This window comes from Columba livia, chromosome 10 (genome assembly GCF_036013475.1).
Source record: "Columba livia isolate bColLiv1 breed racing homer chromosome 10, bColLiv1.pat.W.v2, whole genome shotgun sequence".
Lineage (NCBI taxonomy): Eukaryota > Metazoa > Chordata > Aves > Columbiformes > Columbidae > Columba > Columba livia.
Genome location: NC_088611.1, coordinates 17,615,596 through 17,637,171, shown reverse-complemented (window position 1 = coordinate 17,637,171; position 21,576 = coordinate 17,615,596). Strand labels below are relative to the sequence as shown.

The 21,576-nt window shown below is 42.4% G+C and overlaps 1 long non-coding RNA gene across 1 annotated transcript in view; it reads left to right on the top strand.

Moving 5' to 3' along the window:
• LOC110362652 (uncharacterized) overlaps positions 1-21,576 on the top strand; it is a 259,684-nt gene that overhangs the window by 68,661 nt on the left and 169,447 nt on the right. Inside the window, exon 3 of the long non-coding RNA XR_010475128.1 lies at positions 6,050-6,127. This is a non-coding gene — a long non-coding RNA (uncharacterized LOC110362652). The remainder of the gene's footprint in view (positions 1-6,049; positions 6,128-21,576) is intronic.

Sequence of the window (21,576 nt, the reverse complement as noted above, 5' to 3'; positions counted from 1 at the left end):
GTTCCTCCTCAGCCATGCTTGATGCATTTTAGAAACTTGCTTTTTATCTACAGAGAGGTAAAAAAAAAACCCTTATTCTGATGTGCAGCAAATACAATGGCTTCATCCACCAAGATAATGCAAGAGAATTGAAGATCCTCCTTCTACCATTAGGCAGCTGCTCCTTGTGAGAAATGCAGTTTTCAGTTTCCTCTTTTCTGAATGCAGTGGGAGGCCAAAGCAGATTTTTCTTGTCAAGTTTTTACCTATTTTATGAGCTTTTAGGTGGCTTTTTGGCACTGGGAGCTAAAGGGCAGAAATATCAAATAGTAGCTCTTCCCCCATGCTGGAATGTGACATTCTTTCTTCCTTGGGCTCTGCAATCTGCAGGCAGGGTGTTTGCATAGTAAGTGCCATGTCAAGTCAAGGTTAAAGCAGGATTATTTATTCCTTTTTTCAACTTTGTATCAAAGTACAGTGCACATTGTATGGAAATCACATTTGAAACAGCTGAGTTCAATTACCTTCTCAAATAATTGTCAGGAACATGCAGTTGCTTTTGAGGTGGAGGGTATTACTTACAGGAAAACCTGACCTTGGACATACGCACATGGCCTTCTGATTTCCATGCATGGCTCTTCAGGCAGAATGTAAATCCTGCTGAGGGTCAAATCCAAGTTGCTGAATAGCAGCATCAGTTGGTCAGGGGCCAGATACTGCCAACTAATCAGACATCCTGCCATTGGGTTCTCGGGAAAAGGACTTGTGCCAAGCACCCCAAATGCAGTTTGCTTCTGTATTTTGGCTTGTATGTGCTGGCCATGACATATCCTGAGGGTATGGCAGTCCAGCTCCTCTTCTCTCTGAAACCAAGCTCCTTGTCAGGGCAGTTTTCAAGCACTGGCAGCTGCATCCAGGGGAGCAGCCCTGCGGGATGCCTGTCAGCACAGCTGCAGAGGCATCGCTGTTACCTCTGAGTTTATATCTCAGTTCCAGAATTGCACTTCTCTATTTGTTCCTCCCAAGGACAACTTTTAAACTTCCCTGACGCTGGTTCCAAGTGGGTGGAGCGGTGGCAAAAGGAGCTGCTTTGATTTAAACGAGTGAGGGGGGCAGTGCTACTTTGTCTGCTTGATTATTTATCTCCCTAGTTACACACAGCACTTGCTTTCTCTGAAGTGATTCAAGCATATCATAACCTCTTGCTTTAGCTCTTTTATCACACTGGTTTGCTGCTACAGTTCAGTCAGAAATCTGTCTTGGCCTCTGCAGAGCAGAGGATGTCATCTCATTTTATTTGGCTTCAACGTGCCTCCCCCGTGTTTTTTCAGGTTTCCCGTTTATCACGCAGAAGGCTCTGAGAACTGCATTGGATGCTTTTTGGCTGGGCAGAATAGGCTTTAACAGTATTAAAAGCCTCCTTCCAATGTCAGCTAGAGATAAATGGGTGTGAGGACAGGTGCTCAGCAGGGCTTGCTGTGTCCTGGAGCGTGCGGTTGCTGGGGATGCAAGTGGCATCTTATTGTGCTCAGGGATTCTCAGAGAGGTTTTAACCAAAACATCCATTGATTTCAGCATGAGTGGCATCACACTCAAGGTTTTTCTCGATCCTCCCGCTCTGCTATGGATGCATTCACATATGTGAACACTAGAAGTGATGTATGTGAGATCTGAGCTCAGACTCTGGGTCAGTGCAAATCCCAAAGTCTGTAAACAATGTGAATTTTGCATTATTACAGTGACAACCATTTACTTCTCTCCTTCTCAGGTACAATTACATCTCCCACACCCGGTACCTCTCATCACTCCCCAACATTTTTTGCCAAGGGTAGTACTTTGCCTCCTCATCATTGCTCTGGGTAAATTTGGACTTTCCTGAAGGAATGCTGGATACAGCATCTCTTGGATGGTCCTTTCAGAGGTGATGCCTCATGAGGTTTTGTGATGTGCAATGTAGAAGAAAAAACATACAGACTAGACTGTGGTTGAGATTTTGGGAATAAGGGCATGATATAAAGAGGGGAGAATCATCTAACATCTGACAAGGCAGCAGTGGGTCCATCCTGGAGCTTTAACCTTGCCGGTTAAAGGAAATATGTAAGATTAGAGAATCTTGATTAGAGCATCTTGCAGTTTTGGATTTGCCAAGGACATTCTGATTCTCTCACTGAAAAGTGTCCAGCCAGCCGGAGTTTTGGAAGCTTAGTGTGCATAAAAGAACGTTTGTGTGTGCGGAGGGGGACAGGTAGCAGAAAGGTGCTAAGTAGCTAGTGCTTATTTGTTGTGGCAATTCCTTCTGGAAACAATGTACCCAGACCTGAGGTTTTACTTTACAGCTCCTGAGCTGAGCTCAGGTTGAGAAGGATTGGTTTCTCCCTCTGTGTGCATCTCAAACTTTAGGGAGAAGAATTTATTTAGTTTCATTTCATCTGATCCTAATTAATGAAAAGTAATTTTTGCTAGTTCTGGGCAGAAAAAATAATCTTTGACTATTTTGTAACTTTGTGGATGTGTGTAGGTGCATGGCAAGAAGCTTTATAATTCTAGAAATTATGACAAGGCATCCATAAAGATGAGGCTGAAACCCTATTCTGCAGCATTGTAGCTTAAAGGAGTGTTATTTAATACCTATTAATGGAATCACTGAAGTATAAATACTCTCAGCTCAAACAGATTTTGTTAACTCCTTTGTGCTGGCAGTTTCAGAGGGGGGCGGCAGATCATTCACAGATGTCTGGCAGGATGCTCTTCCTCCGTTCAGTGCAAGGGTTTGTGCCATGGGGGCAAGAGCTGGGCTGGTGGGCAGGACGAGGAATTGCAGGAGCCCTTTTACAGGCTTAGTCCTGGTGTGCCCTGGGCCACAGAGAAACTGTGCTTGCAGCTGTGACTGCAACACAGATGTTTCCAGAATAGCTTTTGTTCATTATATTTAACAGGGAGGCACTTCATCCTCCATGTGAGGGATGCTGGGTGTGTGGGCACTGCAGTCCCTGCCTTGGTATCACTGCTCACTTTGGAGGGGACAGCAGTGCAGAGTCACTGAATTTGTCCTGCCTGATAGTGAGCCTTTAACAGAGCACTCCTGGCCTTGTCAAGTATTATAGATACTGGAGAGAGAGGTACCACCAAGGGACAATCCAGTACAGCCAAGATCAGGACTACTTCTTGGGGTTCCTGGATCTTTGCAGGGATTTGGAAGATCCTAGAGCTGAAAGCCCAGTAATGCAGCTGTCTCAGTTAAGTGTCCCTGAAGTCCCTTTTATTCTAGTTTCGTGCTGTTTACTCATGGGTTCAAAGATCCTGGGTACAGCTCCTGCTTGTCATGGGCCGGGCATATAAATACTTAGTGTTTAGAAGGAAAAATAATGCATGTTGGACAGTTTGCATGCAAATTTTTGGGTAGCTGTGGGACACAAGGATGTCTTTTCATCCCATTCTTTGAAACACAGGATTAAAAGAAATAACATGATGCAATAACAACATGGGCAATAACATGATTCCAGAAGTTAAGGCTTAAAAAAGAACAATTGTTAATGTGAAACTGATAATAAATGAGAGTGAGCAGATTTATAATCCATTTGCTTCTGGGGCATGCCTACACAAGAAATGTAGTCAAATTGTTCTGGAGACTGATTTAATTAAAATTGGTACAAACTCCCTGTGTGGACTCTAAGATAGGTTAGGTTTGCATTGTGCCGTGAAGTGTGATTCTTGGCATGTGTAGACAAGCCACAGATTGCTAATTATAATAAGTGATGAAGCTGCACCAGGTCAGGTTTCTGCCATGCAGCATCTAAGCACAAGCTCATATGGCATATACCAAAATCAGTGCTCTGTCCTCTGCCTGCCAAACCAGACATTTGAATGTAAGAGTCACACTTCAGTGATCTTTAAGAAACACTGAACTAAATACAGTGACAAAGAGCAGCAAAAATATGTTGATCATGGAGTTGGGGCTTGTTGTAGGGCCAGACCTTCAGCTCTGTCAGTGGCAGCTCAGGCAGAGTTTTCACATCATGCTGCATCCAAACAGGAACCTTGTTTTTCTCGGTGCTGCAGATTCTTAAAACTGAAGAGATGCTTTGACTTCCTCCCAGTGCCACTAACGCCTAAAGAACTGCTCTGGATCACTGCTCAGCAAAGCAGAGTGCTGGCTCCAGTAACCCCCCGTCCCCAAATTTTCCATTTGAAGGCTGGGAAAAGCTCTTTGGCATCCCTAGGGTGTCATCAGAGGAGCTGTGAGGTTGTGGGCAAAATGAGGGACTGGATCTGAGTGCCGTGTGCTCGCCTTCTCTGGAGATGAACTGTCTCTGTCTAGTACTGGAGCACTTGGGATCAAAAGCTTCCCTTACACAGCCTGAGCCTGTTCAACAAAGCGTGAGGATGGTTTCTGGCTCGTCTGTTCATTCAGGCTTTTAATTAGTTACCAGCTATCCTCATGGTGAGGAGTTAGTGCCTGGTGTTATTGAGGTACTTATTCGAGCGTTCACGTTTATGCGAATGCATTCTTCCTATATTGGATTTTAGGCAGTCACAAGCCGTAGCAAGGAATTAAATGTCATGTAAAGAAGAAATGCGACCCATTGATCAGAATGCACTGCCCCACCAGTCTATCCTGGCTGTGAATTGGTTATCGCCTCAGCCACAGAGCCTGGTTTTTGCACGGGTCCTGTCATTGCAGTGCTGCAAAATGTTTTCTGGGCTGGTATAAGCACTGCTTGACTGCTTCCAAAGAACTGGGCTGTGGGCCTGAACCCCAGACAGGTGAGGACACATCCCACTATACTGAAAAACAAGTTCTTAGCAAAACCACAATACATAGAAGCACTCAGCAGCTTCTTACCTACTCCCACAGTGCAGCAGTACCGCAGCTGGGTCTGCAGTCATTCCATACCCATGTCAGAGGACAGAGCATCACCAAATAATCCCAGACAGACTCAAAAGTCAACTAGACATAATCAAGGAATGTATTTTTAACTGCAGAGTTGAGATGGGGATAAAGAACAAGAAAGACACAATCTATTTCCCCCTTTAAACTTGTGGCACACAAGGGAGCAGATCTCCCCGTGATGTAAATCAGCGCAGCTCCACCGACCGGAGAGAACAAGCGTGATTTATCCTGCCTGAAGGCCTGCACAGAAAGCGCTTGAGGTTTCTTGCAATTCATTGGAGACTTGTGACCGTCCTCTGGAGTGATTTGCAGCATGGGCAACTTGTAATTACAAACACTTGATAAATCTCCTTTAGAGAAACTGAGGAGTTTGGTAAGATGCTTGAGTCGGTGATGGCTGATTTCACTTCTTATAAGAAGGCTGTATTTCTGTGATTTTGATCTCAGCACAAAGGCATGGTGCAGCAATACTATGGAAGAAGTTCTGAGGGTTCAGCCAAGCTTTAAAGTATTTCAAGGATCTTCTTTGTCTTGTGGAGATCAGTGGGTTCCTTTCCAGGCAGCTGAAAAGCCTAGGGGAAACAAAAGGAACCTATTTCAAGCCATTTTTGAGAGAACAATGCCTCTGCAACACCTGACACCTTTTGCAGCTGGTAAATACCATTCCCTATCAGCTACCTAATCTTTCTTAGCAGTGTTATGCCACCTACACCTGACCACCAAATTTCCACTCTGTTTGCCTCTGCTGACATTTATCTAACAAAGAGCCACTAACTGCTCTTTTATCAGCACAAGAATGAGCACAGGAGGAGACAAATATGATGGGCACCTTACAGCAGCACACAGAGATATGCTGCTACCTGTATATCCAGCCTCTGTAATGGTTATATTGAGCTATTGCTTGGAGAAAAAAATGCTGCCAGGTACTTGGAATGATATAACTCTCTTGTTACTGGGACAGAAATTGATGCTGTTATATACTAACTCCTTTCTCTGCTGGATGTCTTATTCTTGTTAAAGATATCAAAATACTCGTGATATAAAGGAAACACAGGGCTTTGGGCATGGGCTTTTGTGTCAGACATATCTAGATATCACTTGTGTTGCCCTGTAATTAGCAACCAATTAACACGGGGAGTGGAGCTGATAGTCTGTTCTTTTTTGTTTTGCTGTCTCCAGTTGTGCGTGGGGACTTGTGGGTCTGACTGTGAATGGGAGAGAGGAAGAGGAGAAGGTCCTGCCTGAAGAGCTCAGCATGTGAGTGGAGCTTTCTGGGTTTCCCCTGTTCTTCCCATATACTTTTCAGAATCTGAATTTCTTAGGCAGCTGTAAATATACACATCTGGCTGGTTGGTGCCAACCACTGGGAATGGCGTTTGACTGTGGTCCTCGGTTGTTCTGTTGGTGGACACATGTGTAGTTTGGCATTAACAGTCACACAGAGCCTTGCCCTCCTCTGTCAGATTGTGGAAAACTGTCCTGGTCCTCTCTCACTTGATGTCTGGTAGAACTGGAATGTGGCTTTTCATCAGAGTTTCTGTGATCTGCAGCTCCAAGGAGCTGAAGAATTTAAAGCAGTTTAACAAAGACAGCTATTCCCTGGGGACAGAGCTGCCCTGAGAGCCAGCTGGCAGTGAAGGTTTTAACCTTGATTTCAGTATCTACAGAAACACAGAGCTTTTCTGAGTTTATAAGGCTGGGAGGTGGTCAACAGGATTACATTACCGTGTTCACCATGCTGAAGAGCAAGGCTTTGTAATGAGACACCCATGCCTAATTAGAGCTGATGTTTATTAAAGATGAGTACAATTTTGCTAAGAGGCTGTTAGAGTAAAATGCATAAGGAAAAAAATCACATTGCAAACAATAACAGGGTCCCAGAATTGCCTTGAACTGTGCAGCTGAGATTCTGAAGTACTGTCAGGTCATATCTGCGTTAAGACTGAACTGCTGACGTTTGTTTAATTACAATATATTTATGAAATGGAGCAACATTCCTAATCGCTCATGTGTGCTTATATGATGTCTTTTGTGCAATATCTTTATTCAATTTGAATAATTTTTCACTCACACTGTGCCTATAGCTTATATAGGGGTTTGGAGTATTCGCCACTCACCTTTTTGTGGTAAAAAAAGTCCTGGCCAAGCACACGCAGCCTTTCTGGGAAGGGAAGCCCTGCAGAAACACAACGAAATTGTGGTTCAGCTAAGATAATTCAATTTCAGTAAGCTCAAGACTTTCCTCACAGTAACAAGTAAACTTACCCAGGTATTGATGTTTGCAGGTTGTGTTGGGATTTCCTGTATTGTTTTCGGAGTGGTTTTCTGGATATCCATTATTAAAAATTTAGCAACTTGCCTCGCTGCAGGTTAGTAAAGTATGAGCTTTTTCTGAAAGTTTTTAGAAGCTCCCCTCTAGGTGCTACGTACTCCCAAAGCGGGAGTATGGATCAGCAGAAAGCCTTGCTGGTCTGGAACTTTTTGGAGAATGCCATTTTGCTAAGGGTTTGGCCACCATGTCTCAGGGTCATTTGCGACATAATGAAGTCATTTCAGCATCACTGCAGTCATTGATTGCTCTGCAAACCCCGGACTGTTGGAAACTGCAAGTACACGGGCAGATGAGGAATCTGATGTGGATTCTGCTGGTGAGTGAGGGGCAGTGTGGCTGTGCCTCTGTGGGAATCAAAGATCAGAACAAGCACTGAAAGCTAATCCATAAGATGATTCATGCGATAAGAACTTATCAGGATGATGAAGTATGTGAGGTGTGTGTGGTCTGTTGCAATTAATGCACAATGAATAAGCAAGGCAGATTCTGGGTGTTGGTATTCACAGTCACACTATGTGGTACATGCATGTCAGTGCTACTGACAGCGTGGAGAATTCAACAATAATCTAAAACTTCCAGTTGCTTGGCCTTGGTCATTAGCATTTAGCAAGCCAGAATAGCCTCCTTCTAAATAATTAACAGGTTTTGAAAACATGCATCATAAACTACAAGTTTTGCTCTTCAGGGCCACACAGTTGTTACATTAAATAGCCTGTCTAGATCATCAGGTTGTAGGCACTGGTATTTTATATACCTGTACCAACCTTCACATTCCCTACTGGGAAGTCTTGCAGATTTTAACAAATTTGCAATTAGACTAGAATGAAAAAAATGCAAAGCCATTCCAGGCAGACCTTTGAGATTCTATAATTGGAAAACGCGTCTCAAAGCTAGGAAAGGGCAAAGAGTTTTGCCAGTAAAATACCGATCGCCCAGAGAATTCTAGAAGGAGGGTTTGGAAACTGCAGCAGCTAAAAGAGAGGGTTTTTCTTCAAACAGCAATAAAGCACTTGGAGTATCCATGTAACTTTTGTGAAGAAAATGTGTCTCTGGAAGCCGCTGCACTTGTCTTTGAATGAGTTATTGCCTCTTAGCAAGCTTTAGGGTGTTGTTGAAATCCTTCCTTGCAAGGCTTGAGGGATGAAGACAACCGTTTCAAGGATCACGCTGAAATCATCCCTGTGGGCCCTGGCACTGGGGAACAGGAGAGCAGTGACGGCCGGTTTTCTAGGTCCAGAACTGCTGTCCTTGTTTCCCATGATTTCCAGCATAATGAGCATCTTAGTGTCAGGTAAGTTTTAAAAAGAGATGCTTTCTTAAAAACAAATAGTCGCTGCCAGCAGGGTTGCAAGCTGGGACTACTAAAAGATGATCTGATGAGAGGATAGTTAACTGCAGATGGGATGTGGATTTCACTCTACTAGTTTATAAAAAGGAGCTTTCTGCAAAGCTCTTATGTGTGCTGCCAAATTCAGCTTCTGAAGAAAGGAAAGTAATACAAGTCCAATATTAATGTCTAGCTAATTACCTGCTACCTGAAAAAAACAGTGAAAGCACAGGGCATTGTGTAAGCCTTGTTTTGTGTCTCTTTTTCCAGATACTACGCTTGTTTGTTATAAATGTATTTTCTTCCTCAAGGACCTCTAGTAGACTCTATAGGATATATTGGTCTTTTGATACATCCAGAAGATACTTCTGCAGTTAAAAGAAAAATATAATTTAAAAAAATGTATGTATGTGCCCAGGTTAGCACTTCCTGAAAGAAGGGAAAACCTATAAGGAAAACAGCAATGACTTATGTCACGCAAACAATTATTTTGTTTGCCTTCTATTTTATTTTGAACTCCCTTTTAAGCAACGCTATAAGTCTTCTAATGCTGATATCTGCTCTTTGATCGTAATGTTTCCCTGCTGCCTAGTTAAAGTAAGGAGAAAAGAAGCCTCATGTTCCATATGTTTATTGAGGGAATTTTTTGTGTGTGCAGTTCACGTAAAATTGCATCCATTCGGCTCATGATCCATAGTGCAATTTCATTAACAAAGCAGCACTCTACCTTTTGTGTGTGCTGTTATGCTTAAAGCCCATTCCCGTTGTTGTTTCTCCCATAAAAATAGAAGTTTTGCAGGTTATTTAGTTTAGTTCATATCCAGTTCTATTTTCTTCATTTGTAGGCCAAATACCTTTTTAGAAAATATTTGCCAGAGTAATTTTCATTTTTCCGTTCAAGATAAAACTTGTACTGAAAGTTGAATGCATTTATTTGCTCGAGATTTTCAGTTATATAAGTTGGGAAGTTAATTTTTCTTTCACTCTGTTTTCCTCCCTCTACCTTTGAGAGCTGAAATTCATATTTTACAGCAAATTGTATAACGCACATGGCATTATCTGCCATTCTGTGTAGGACCAAGGGCTCCCTATGCATACAGGGTTTGTAAAGCTCTTGATTCAAACTGCAACTGTGTGTTCTTCCAAAACAAGGACAAACAATGGCCTAGCTCAAAACTTGCTAAGACACGAGCACAGTTTTCATACGTGCCTCAGATTCAATTGTTCTTGTAAAGACAGTGACCACTGTTCCTGACTGAGCTTGTTGGGTCTAACGTGGTGCCGTGTTATTGCTTCACAAGGACATCCCTGAGGAATCCCTCCATCATTCGTGACATCTAGAAATTACGCATTCAAAGTAAAGCATTCCACCTTGGCAGACCTACCCCAACGAGTGTCCAGCAAGGACACGCTACAGAATTGTTGAGGTTTAACGGTACTGAGTTCTTCATTGCAATACAATGGCTGGACCAGTGACCAGAATTTCATTTGCCATCCAGTCTACATAAAGTATGTCAGTGGCTGGGCTCCTCACTGCCTGAGGTACCAAGAAACGTGGCCTTGTGGCTTCCACATACTTTCCAGCCACCTTCCACAACCCTCTGGGGTCCAGGGGCCATCCTGCCTTCTTGTGCTTTCTACAGCAGCTACGATGGTGAAGTTTTGGGCCATGGACATTTGGGTCATATAAATGATAGTAATAAGCTGCCTCACTGAGCCCGCCTGTTGGTGCTTTTGTGTCATAAAGCCTGTGGTTTTTTAGGACTAAAGGAGGAAACCAGAGGAAAACAAAGGGAGCAAAAAAACTCGGGAAGATTTTCCTGCCCTGAAGTGCGGGGTGAGAATCTGCCCGAAACGTGAGAATGTATTAGTGGAAGCACGCAGCAGAAAGGCATCTAAATGAGACTCCTTGGTGTGATGAGAGTGGCTTTCCAGCCCTCGTGTGTCACACATGCAGCTGTTTATTCAATGAAACTGGAAATCAGGGGCTGCTCTTTCCACTCCCAGCAAACAGACGGCCGGGCCTGTGCCTGGGCAGGTCATCAGGGGTTTTCTTCACCTTTTCCATGCGCTTCTGTGTTCCTTACTCTGGCATGTGGAGAGACTGCCCCTTCCTAACAAAAGCACCACTGGACATTTGCTAAGGCAGGTTGCCAGATTTAATAACTAATGTGCAGGAGAAAATCCTGCATCCCTGTCTTCTGACCTCAAGGAACATTGAAATGTGGCACATAACACCACACACATGACCCCTTGGAGGTGATTGGTAGCATTTGCAATTCTCTCTCTTCCCTCTTCTTTTTCTAACCTTTTCATTTCATTCCCATTTCTCCCATTCAGCCTGTTTGTGTGTCTCTACCCCTGGCTTTTAGAATATATTACCTTGAGTTTTAGGATATATTTCTATTTCCAGGTACAAAATTAAGATATTGCTAAGTGTCGTCATAGATAATAATAATATAATAGTAGATCCCTTTGTCTGAAATGTGCTTTTAGGTATTACCTTGGTCAGTAATTTAATTGAATTGGATAGTGACAACACACTGACATTGTTAAGGTTAATGACCCAATGATTTACAAGACAAGGCACATTTACCGGCAAATGGATTTTAGTAATTGTTCTACTGAACAATGAGAATAACAATTTGCACATTGATCCACAAAGTCCTAGAGCAAAGCCTCTGTTCTTATTTTGCCAGTGCCCCTGTCCATAAATTCAGTGCCATTCACAGAATGTTTTCTTGGCCCTGCTGTTTTTTAACTGTTCTGCACTGACTTTCAAATTATTTCCTTCAACGGGATCCACAGCTTCTGCTGCCTGGAAAGAGCACAGCTGGGTACAAGGATGGCGAGAAAGAGTAGAGGGAGATGGGAGGGTGTGACCTCTCCAGGTAGGACAGGGTTGGTCCAAGAGTTTCTCCAGTGGGTGGTTGCATCACTGTGACACGTGTTTAATGTCTGTTTCAGTAGATTTGGATTGCTCTGTTTTCTTTGCCAAAATACTGTGGGAGGCCATGCTGAAATGGGTAGGAGAATTCTTGTTTACGTAGGGCCATTACCCTTATTAAAACTTTGTAATCTTACACAACACAAAGCAAAAGTGTCTGTTTTCCTTTAATTAACGTTTATTGCCATTGCTTAGTTTGTTTGAAATACTTCCTTTTAATTCTTTATCAGTTAAATCCTAGATCATCTGGGCAGGTTTTGTGGGTGATGGTTGCTCTTTGTGGGTGTTTTCTTGTTGGTGTTGGTTTTTTTTTGGTTGGTTGGTTCATTGGGGTGTTTTTGTTTGTTTTTTGTGTGTGTGTGTGTGTGGTTTTTGTTTTGTTTTGGACAGTTGGGTTTCTTGCTTTGAAACCCATAATCGGCCCATAATCCATTCATTCATTTTGCTTAAATATTTTAAATATTGTGACAAGAGTAACTTTATTGAAGCCTGGAATTTTGTGAATGGTCAAGACTGACTGAAAAAGACCAAAATAAGTCTTTAGCCAGAGCCTTTAAACTCCTGGATATTAACTGTTTGAATTGCTGGTTAAAGATTCTGATTGTAAGAGATGGTGTTTAACATCCTTATCAATTAATTATTACTGGAAAATGAAGCATTTAATCAGCATTGATTGGTCATAAGGCTACTTCACTGGCATTAGCTGAAGCACAGAAGTGTTTATTGAACATAGTTGTCTGTCTTGCAGTATTATTGACAATGTTATAATTTCCATAGTGGTAATATACCAGTAGCTGTTGGTTAGATACTCTTCGTTACAACACACTTTATAAACTTCATTTTATTGTCCTTAGTTTTATTGACCATTGATTTCTTCAGTTGTCCTTTTGCTTCCCTTATTAATTTTGTGTCATTCCTGACTTCTAGTGTATTGCTGCCAACTGTCTCTCTTTTACATTTTATATTTATTGGCATTCCCCCCTGTTTATAACTGCTTTCACTCCCCCATTACGCCGCAGCGAGATTGCTTGTTCAAGGTTTTATTGCAATTATCAGCCATGTGTTCTTCATTACACTGGATGTGATATACCCAAGTAAGACTGCAAGATTTGTGGCCTTCGGCATCATATTCAATATAGCGTTGTGCTTAGGTCTCTATTGGATCTTAGACAGCAATGTTTTAAAATAAATATATACCTCTCTTTTTATTGTAAAAAATAAAAAGCAAAAAATGAAGAAGAAAACAACACTTTAAAATTCTCTGCTAAAATGACAGAAGCATAAATTAAATTGAATTAACTGGGTTCTTTTAGTTATCCAATACAGTGGTAGTGATGGTACATTGGTGAGTTTTTTGACAGGTACACAGGTTATTTATTTCTCTCAGTGGGTCCAGAGCCTGCAGTTCAGGAAGATACCAGGGCTGAAAAGGTTGGATGGGATTAGCTCCTTTGTTTGCCAATTGCTCTCTGTGATTCCAGAGAGATCTCAGAGACCCTTAGAGGTACCCGAAGGAGTGGGAAGAATGCAACAGTGGAAAATACACTCTCTCCCTTGTCAAACTGATACTTTTGGGTTTAGTCCTTTGTAAAATGAAGAAGCAAATAGTAGGAAAGAACAAGCTGTAGAGATTAAGAAGGTAACAGAGTGATGAATAAGGACTCTGGTCTTTTAAAGAACCAGTCATAGGGGAAAGTTGAATGAAGACTTTGAAATTAATTAAGACTTTGAAACTGTGTGAACAAATTAGAAAAGGAAGATACATGATGCAATGATAACATTAAGAAAAGAGGAGAAACTCTGCAAAGAGAATCTGGAAGGTTATATTAATGTGTGTATCAAGTGTTTGCCTTACTGTGCAGTGAAAGGCTGTGCTATGTGTAAAAATCCTACATATTTCCTCATTTTCTGTGGCACAGGTTTTTGCAGGAGAAATATTCAATGAACCCATCTAACTTTTCTGATTGCATTTTAAACATTTATGTTTCTAGCCTCTACATCTAACAAAGCTGAGACTTTAAATGGACTATGGTTTATTAAAACGTATCTTTTCTGACAGTCTTGTCAGTGAAGGGGTACTGAGAATACTAACATTGAATGGGACCAAACTAGCATTTCATTCTCTTTTGTGCTTGAAAATATCTGAACCCTAGTCCTTCTACCTTGACGGGTGGTTATTTGTGATCTCCTGTCTCCAGTTAGTTTCCTATGGCATTCCTATTGTTATTAATTTTAATTCCTGTTTTCCCATTAAACAATATTACTGAAAAGCATGGGTTAAGGCTTTATCCAGAGGTGCAAGCAAGTAGCTGCACATGTGTTCATTGTTATAATTACTTGCCCAAACTATTTTAAAAGGATGTGTTACCATGTTAGTGTTAGATTGAAGGGTATGCTTAGTGTAATGGAAAAAAATTACAAATGCTGTAAACTTAAGGAAATGATAAATATATAATTTCATTTGAAAAATGATATCTAATGGCCATTTAAAAACTTTAAGGAAAACAATCAGGAGTAAGTTTGGAGATGCTTAGCAATTCAAAGCCTTCATGTTGGTTATCAGATCACTATAAGCAAACTTCTGCTCACAATCACAGGGAGATCAAAACAGAGCTGTTACACGAAAAAAAGTGATTATGGCGATTATGTAAAAGAGAAATCTAATTAATGATGCCCATTTATTTCCAGCTGGGATATTTACATTTCCCAATTTCAGGAAATTTTAATGTCAGATTAGGCATAGCCTGACAAAGTAGTGCAAAACTCAGCTTGGTCCCAGGTCCAGATTGTGAGCAATCTCACTGTTTTGCTGTGGTTCATCCTGGAGAGTCAAAGTCATCCCTTTGCTTCATCTGAATTTTTTGCATAAATATTTGAGCCAATACGGAGTGTCTTGTGAGGATTTGATACAAAGACATACATGACATCATACTTTTGCTCAAACAATATTCATATTCCTTTTAGGTTCAGTAACAGTGTGTTGCTTTGTTCCTCCCTGGGGCTTTGGTATCTAAGGGAACAACACACAACCCCAGGGATTGTTTTCAGCAGGTGTGATGAGGCAGATATAGGACATTTGGATCTGCATTTCTGTAAGGACATTTTACAAGCTCAGTAAGGACAAAGTGACAGGGTCTCAACACAGTGTGAACAGAGCTGGATCAGAGGCTAATGCCTAAATAGATGAGGTAGAATATTTATGTATAAGGAAACCATAGTCAATAGCATGAAAACAGTGGAATGTTTAAGGAAGCTGAAGATGCAGGACAAATCCCCAGGTCTGATCAGCAGAGACTTCAGGGAGAATAACTGCAGGGGAGTTTGTGTTAGGTTTAAATAAGGAGAGGAGGGAGCCAGAGGAGAAAGATAAGGTCAAATCTGCCGGAGAGCCCCGGGGCAGTCCGTGAAGATGAAAGCAGAAAAGGCAGAGAGCAGCATTGCTGTTGACTCGGCTTAGCAGGAAATGTTGTGCCCATGGGACAAGCGAGACAGAGGCGCTGTAGGAAGGGTGGGATGCGGGGGAGGAAACGGTGTTGACATCTTTTGCCCTTTCTTTTCGAAGAAATTGGTCAGCAAGAGCAGGTGAGCTGCATCCAGTGCGTGGACTGCAGTTTTACTGCTGGAGGTGTGTTGAGCAAAGCGACATTGCTGTAACACAGCTGTATGTGCCGGTAGGAAATGAGTTAGAGAAGGATGCAGAGGCAGCTCTACCAGGTTTTGTGGACTCAGAAATACCCAGTGACCAAATATTGTTCCTGAGTGTTCAGGAGTGCAGGAGCAGGCCTGGATTTTGTGCAATTCTTACAAAACCTGAGAGCAATGGGTGGGTTGCTGCCATTGTTCCTGAGGTCTGGTGAATTCTCCCTTCAGGGACAAAAGCCAGCTTGGTTCTTCCTGCTTGATAATTTTCTCTCTTTGCCCCAATAATCAGTCCACTGTTTCCATTCCCAGGCTTGTCAGCAAGCGGTACAAATCAAGAGATCTGCACTAGGTCGATTTTGAATTAGTGAGTTTGACAAACGTTTCCATTTGAGAAGGCAAGCAGCCTCATTGTGCTGGGTTTAACACGAACACATTAGAGTGACAATGCTGGATTTAACTTTAGTTATCAACACTTTGAGCCTACATTGGTCTAAGTAATTGTCCTGTTTATACTCTGACAGGTTAAAATAATGTATTCTAGAATGAGAGTGCTTCTACAGAAGATGAAAAGCAGCCCAAGAGTGTTATCAGCTGCTACTAACTGTGACAAGCAGTGTGAGCTAGATGTATGGATAAATTGCTATTGCTCCAGAGGTTATTCCTATTAGCAGGAGACATATAAGAAACCCTAACAAGGCATTAATACAGTACAGCTACTAAAAAAGCTCATCTGTCCTATCCAAGCTCAGGACTAATGGCACATTTCAGCGTTTTCTTGATGCTGCACTGACAGGTGGTGATAGACCTTTAAATAAAACAAAAACTCTGTGAGGCTGGTGAGAAGAGTCAGGATTTAAAAGCTAATCTTTAAGAAACTAACTAAATAAACATATTTATCTCAGATCTAAACGATGTTAGGAATGATGCTTCTGGATTGCTCTTCACACAGAATCAAACAATGTTGTGCAGATGGCATCTTGGCAAAGTAGGCAATTTCTGGTAAAGTTTTCTGTCCACAGAAAAGAGGTATTTTTTTTTCTTCAGTAAGTGTTCTTGGGATCAAAATAAAGTGATTGTTTAAACATGAAGCGTTCAGTTTCCTTTCCATCTGGAAAGCAGTACTGAAAGTACTGAGAAATGGGGCTCAATAGCTGAATGCTTTCAGTTTTTAAGTAACAGAATCTGAGCTGCTGCCCTGGGGCTGGTGTGAGTGCACTTCTATGGACTTGAGGAGCGTGTTCCTATTCATGCCATTCAGTGGATTACTTAACTTGTTGCAATGCAGCTTGCATGAAAATATTTAGGAGGGGTTGGCTCACACATAGGGCAGTTCATGTATAAGAGAAATAGTGTAGACACTTCTTTAGCAGCAGAAATGTGCTTCTCTGGAATCCCACAGAGGAACTGTAGTTGCTTGTGCAGAAAGGCTGGGAATTTTTTGCCTTATTTTCTAGCAGAAGCTATGCAGAACTTTGTTTACCTTACTTAGGCTTGTGCTTGTTAGCCAGCATCATAGGAATAATTTCCAAAGGCGCTCAGGGGGAGTGAGCAAACAAGGGACAGGAGTGTGCATTTTCCATACCAGATGTAAGGATGGAAGTTAAATATTGATGGGCTACTTTCAAATGGGAGTGGTGTGTGATAGTAAGAGGGCTAAAGCTGAGGGAAATATTGCTGCAGGCTGCTCAGTTCTTCCAGAGGGGCCTGGGTTTTGAGGATTGAAAAGCCCTGCGAAAGAGAAGAGGGCAGTGCTGTATGAACAGCAGACACAGAAGCTGGGAACTTTGCGAAGGCTTCTGATGGGCAGACAGTAATTGGAGGTTTGGGAAGGAAAGGAGAAAGAAGAGATGATGTAAATACAACAACAGCTACAGCTGCATAAGCAAAAGGGAAAATCATCCTGAAATGTGGAAAAATACTGAATAGCCGTATGAGTAGGAAGTGTGGGACTGCCCCTTCTGGGACCAGTGCTGTAGTTTTAGCCAATTGTCTAGCTGGTCCTTTAATGTAACAAAATTCTCCACATCAGCTCAATACTCACCTCTCAGAAGAGAAAACCTTTTAGTTTGATTATTGCTTGAGACCTACTTTGCAGTAATTAGAATACAAAGCTCTTCTCCTGCTGTAAATTGGCTGCATTTCTGATACTCTTTACAACAAAGGAATCTTATAAATGTAATTGTATTATTATTTTGATGTCTTTGTAAATGGCCTTGCTGTAGGTGGAGTCCTGGGGACACAGAGGGCTTGGACAGGAGCGGAGCTGATGCATCTGTTTCCTGATGCATGAGGTGATCCTGAACTGCAGAAGAATAAAAATGCTAAATGGTGAAAATAACATCAGCAGCTATTATAACTTTGTTTTCTTCCTTTTTTCCATCTTGTAAACTTGAAATAAAAATACAGAAGAGAGTAAAAGCTTTGCTTTGGGACAGAAGGCTTGCTCTGGTGTAGCTGGAGGTGTGTGGCCAGGGTTGCTCAGCAGCTTTGTCTCACCTGGGAAGCCAAGCAGCTTCCAGACCAGCTTGTGCTTTGGGAAAAAAACACCCAGAAAGCTGAGAGTGAGGAGGTTATGAACACACATTCACCAAACATCAGCCCTTTCCACTGGCAGCAATGGGCTGTCCACTGGATCGGGCCCCAGTGATTAATGGGGGAAACCTTCCCCTTCAAATTAGAGCCTCATAGTTGGAGGTCAGCCTGCAAAGACCAAGAGAGCAAAGAGGAACACCACACCAACGCTTGCTTGCACAGTGAAATAGAGCTGACAGGAATTGGGATGTGTTTACTGAGGCTCACCAACAGCACATTCATTTTATTTCTGCATTGTCAATATGTGGCTTGGGTTGTAACATTTTACAATGCAAGGCTTAAGCTTGTTTTTTACATACTGCCAAGATGGGCTTATTTAAGTGTGTTTTCTGGCAAACACAAAAAACTCGGGTCAGGCATGAGGATCAGTGTTGATTTTAAGTGGCTGTCATGGGGAACCTGGTATTTAAAATGGGGAAGGAGTGTGAGCAGGTCAGCTGTACCCTGTGTCCTCCTTGGAAGCTGCTGGTTGTTAGCCTGGTGTTTATTCATGAGGAGACGAATGTTTCTAGGGAGCACAGGTTATAAATATTTAGCACTGTCAGTGCAGAAGGAAAATATTGTTGGAACAATGTCTTCATTTGTCAGAGGAAGAATAAGGACTAACTTTTTGAGAGAGATCACAATTAAGTGCTCCCTATGAACTGTTTCTCTGAAGATTTTGGGCAGCCAGATGCTCTTGCAGCGAGAGGGGTGAATGCCGATTGGGAGGAACATGAATCCATTTATAAAGCCAGAGAAATCATTCTGTCAGGCAGGATATAGGTACACAAATTAAGCAGGTATCAAAATTATATCATCTCTTCAACAGCAGCTGCCTCTCAAGAGTAGTCTATGGACAGGAATAGCTAAAGAACTCAGCAGGCTGTAATTTAACTCTGACAGCACATGACTATAGGAATAGTCACCTGCTAATAATAATGACAGGCAGTTTTGCCCCACTGCCCTGCAGATGCCCTTCCCTCCTGTCACTGGAAACCATCCTGCAATTCCTCTGCACAGAAACCTCTCACAAAATCCCTGAACCATCCATTGATAATATGGGAATGGTTGCGGGGCTCTGCCAAACAGAAGGGGCTTCTTGGCCCACAAAGATGACACCTTATTTCAGAGTAAATGCCAAGATGGACTCTTCCATGTGAAGTTTTAAATTGCCAAAAGAAATTCTCTGTTGTGCGGATGCCTGAGCCCTCAGAAGCACAGGCCGCTCTGTGCGAGTCCGTGTCCTGGTCCCTAAATCTGGGGAGTGGAGCATCTCCCTTATGAGGAAAGGCTGAGGGAGCTGGGGCTCTGGAGCTTGGAGGAGACTGAGGGGTGACCTCATTAATGTTTACAGATATCTAAAGGGTGAGTGTCAGGAGGATGGAGCCAGGCTCTTCTCGGTGACAACCAATGACAGGACAAGGGTCAATGGGTTCAAACTGGAACACAAAAGGTTCCACTTAAATTTGAGAAGAAACTTCTTCTCAGTAAGGGTAACAGAGCACTGGACCAGGCTGCCCAGGGGGGTTGTGGAGTCTCCTTCTCTGCAGACATTCAAACCCGCCTGGACACCTTCCTGTGTAACCTCATCTGGGTGTTCCTGCTCCATGGGGGGATTGCACTGGATGAGCTTTCGAGGTCCCTTCCAGTCCCTGACATTCTGTGATTTCACAGTTTGTGTGGGACACAGCAGCTTGTGGCAGCAGCTCTGCAAGGCACAGTCTCGTGCCATGAGGAGCACAGAGCGTGAGTATGTGCGATGGATGAAGGAAGGCAGTGATGAGCACAGGGCCACACTTGCTTTGGAGCATATCCAGAAGAACACTGCAGTTTGATCCCCAGCCTGATGCCTTCTGGCTGGACTACACTGGGGGTGGCACAGTGCAGCCCTGAGCTGCTGGGTCTCCTGCTTTGCTCTGAAGATTCTGTTGCCCCCAATAATCAAAGAGGTTGGGTTATTTCCAAAGGATATGGAATTGGACCTCAAAGCATAATTAATAGAAATATATCCCTCAAAACATTAATCAAGTCAAAAGCTTGATGTTGAGTAACAAAAATTCTGATAATAAACATTTGCTCTCTTTCAAAATTCTCAGTTTCACATTGGAAGATTAGACATGCTTCAAAAACTATTCTGTACTTTGTATTCTTAGCCATGGTTTTTGGCTTCTGACATTTGGAAGTAAAGTTGAAAGTTGCTGATGAAAATTTCAGTTATTGCCCTCTAACTTTTGACAGCATTTTCCATAGACCCTGTTATGCCCAAACTATTTTCTACAGAGCCCATTCTTTGAAATTCAGTCACTTTTGCTTTTTCCTCATAAACATGTATGAGTCTATGTCTGGCTTTTGGTAAAATAAGAATAAGGCCAATTCCCAGCTTAAATCTTCCTAACATCCACATTTCTTGCTAAGCCTCTACTGCTGCTGAATTTAATCTACTATGAATTATCAGAATTCAGCTCCTAGTTTAAAGTATGTCTGACCTCTGGATGTGCAGTTTTCTTTATTATTGTTTTTGTGTGTTTGTTCATGGGCATTTTATTGTCCAAATATTCTTCATGACTGGATCAGGATCTCTCACCTTATAAGCAATGGTTGCTGGTAATTGAGAGGTCTGAATAGCTTATTACTTTGACATTAAATGAAATGTCATTTTAATCCTTATTATTTTCCTCATTATGAATTTTTCATCTTCCTGGAAAATACTGGAACTGTTAGCAGTTTTGGAAATGGGTTGAAAGTTTGTATTCTTGCATTGTCCTTTCTCTAACCTCTGCTGAACTGCTGTTTTGTAACTTTTAACAAGTGCAGTAAGTGACAAATGGTATCCCTCGAGGTTTATTCATTCCTATTCTCATATACCACCATTTAACTTGATTGATTTCAGCACAGTCTCCAGCTCCTGGAAATGCTCCCCAGCTGATTCTTCGAGGGAAACAGCCACCTCGTAGGAATTTTTTAGGGCCAGAGCTCACAAGATCAGCCCTGTCACCAGGGTTTCGGGTGCTGCTTAAGTAGGCATTTGTTCAAGGTGGGGACCTGCTCTGGGAGTAAAATGCAAACCACGAGGTGGCTGTGGCCACGCAGCTTTGTGCTCAACCTGGTTTCTGTGTCTGTCCCTGCCTTGTCCTTGCTTGGGGAGTGCAGATGTCCCCTCTTGCAGCCCCCTTCTCAGATGCCTCCTTACTCCATCCCCTCCATAGAGAACCATCCCTTTGAAGACGATTTCTAGTGGTGCAACTATGGTAACAGAGAGAATAGAGATTAATAGAGCAGGAACTTGATTTTCCTTGCAAAGGTGTAGAGTGGGTCTCTTAATATGGCCGTTTTCCGTCAAGACCAGACCCTGTCAGGCTCCCAGACCCACGATGTCTCCCACATTCCTGCAGGAGATCTGCCCTTCTCGCCATTCCCCCAGTTCCCAAGAAGCAGCGCAGGTCCCAGTGCAGCCTCTGGTTAAGACAATGGTGGTAAAATTACCTGTAGGATGCATGAAAAAGGATTGAATTTGATAGCAACATTTTTGTAGCTGTAAGGTCCTGGACCATAATAGTACAATGTTTTATGGACACTGCTTACACCGCTTGTATGGCTGTAGGATAGGAACGGTGCTTTTTTTTAAGAGAGGAGAGTCTTGGGCTTCTGTCTGTTTATGGGCTAATGTGCTGGTTTGAAAACAAGCACTTATATCTTCAATGGGATACAATAAGCAAATGTGAGTTTTCTAACTTAGGGCTATATTGTTCAATACACCCTCTATGACTTATTTTTCTGCCACCCTTCACTGTTTGCAGTAGATCTGCAGTTGCCCTGGGTGCTCCCGGGGGAAGATGTGCAGGGAGCTCCTAGAGGGGTGATGTTTGCTTTGGAAGAAACATACA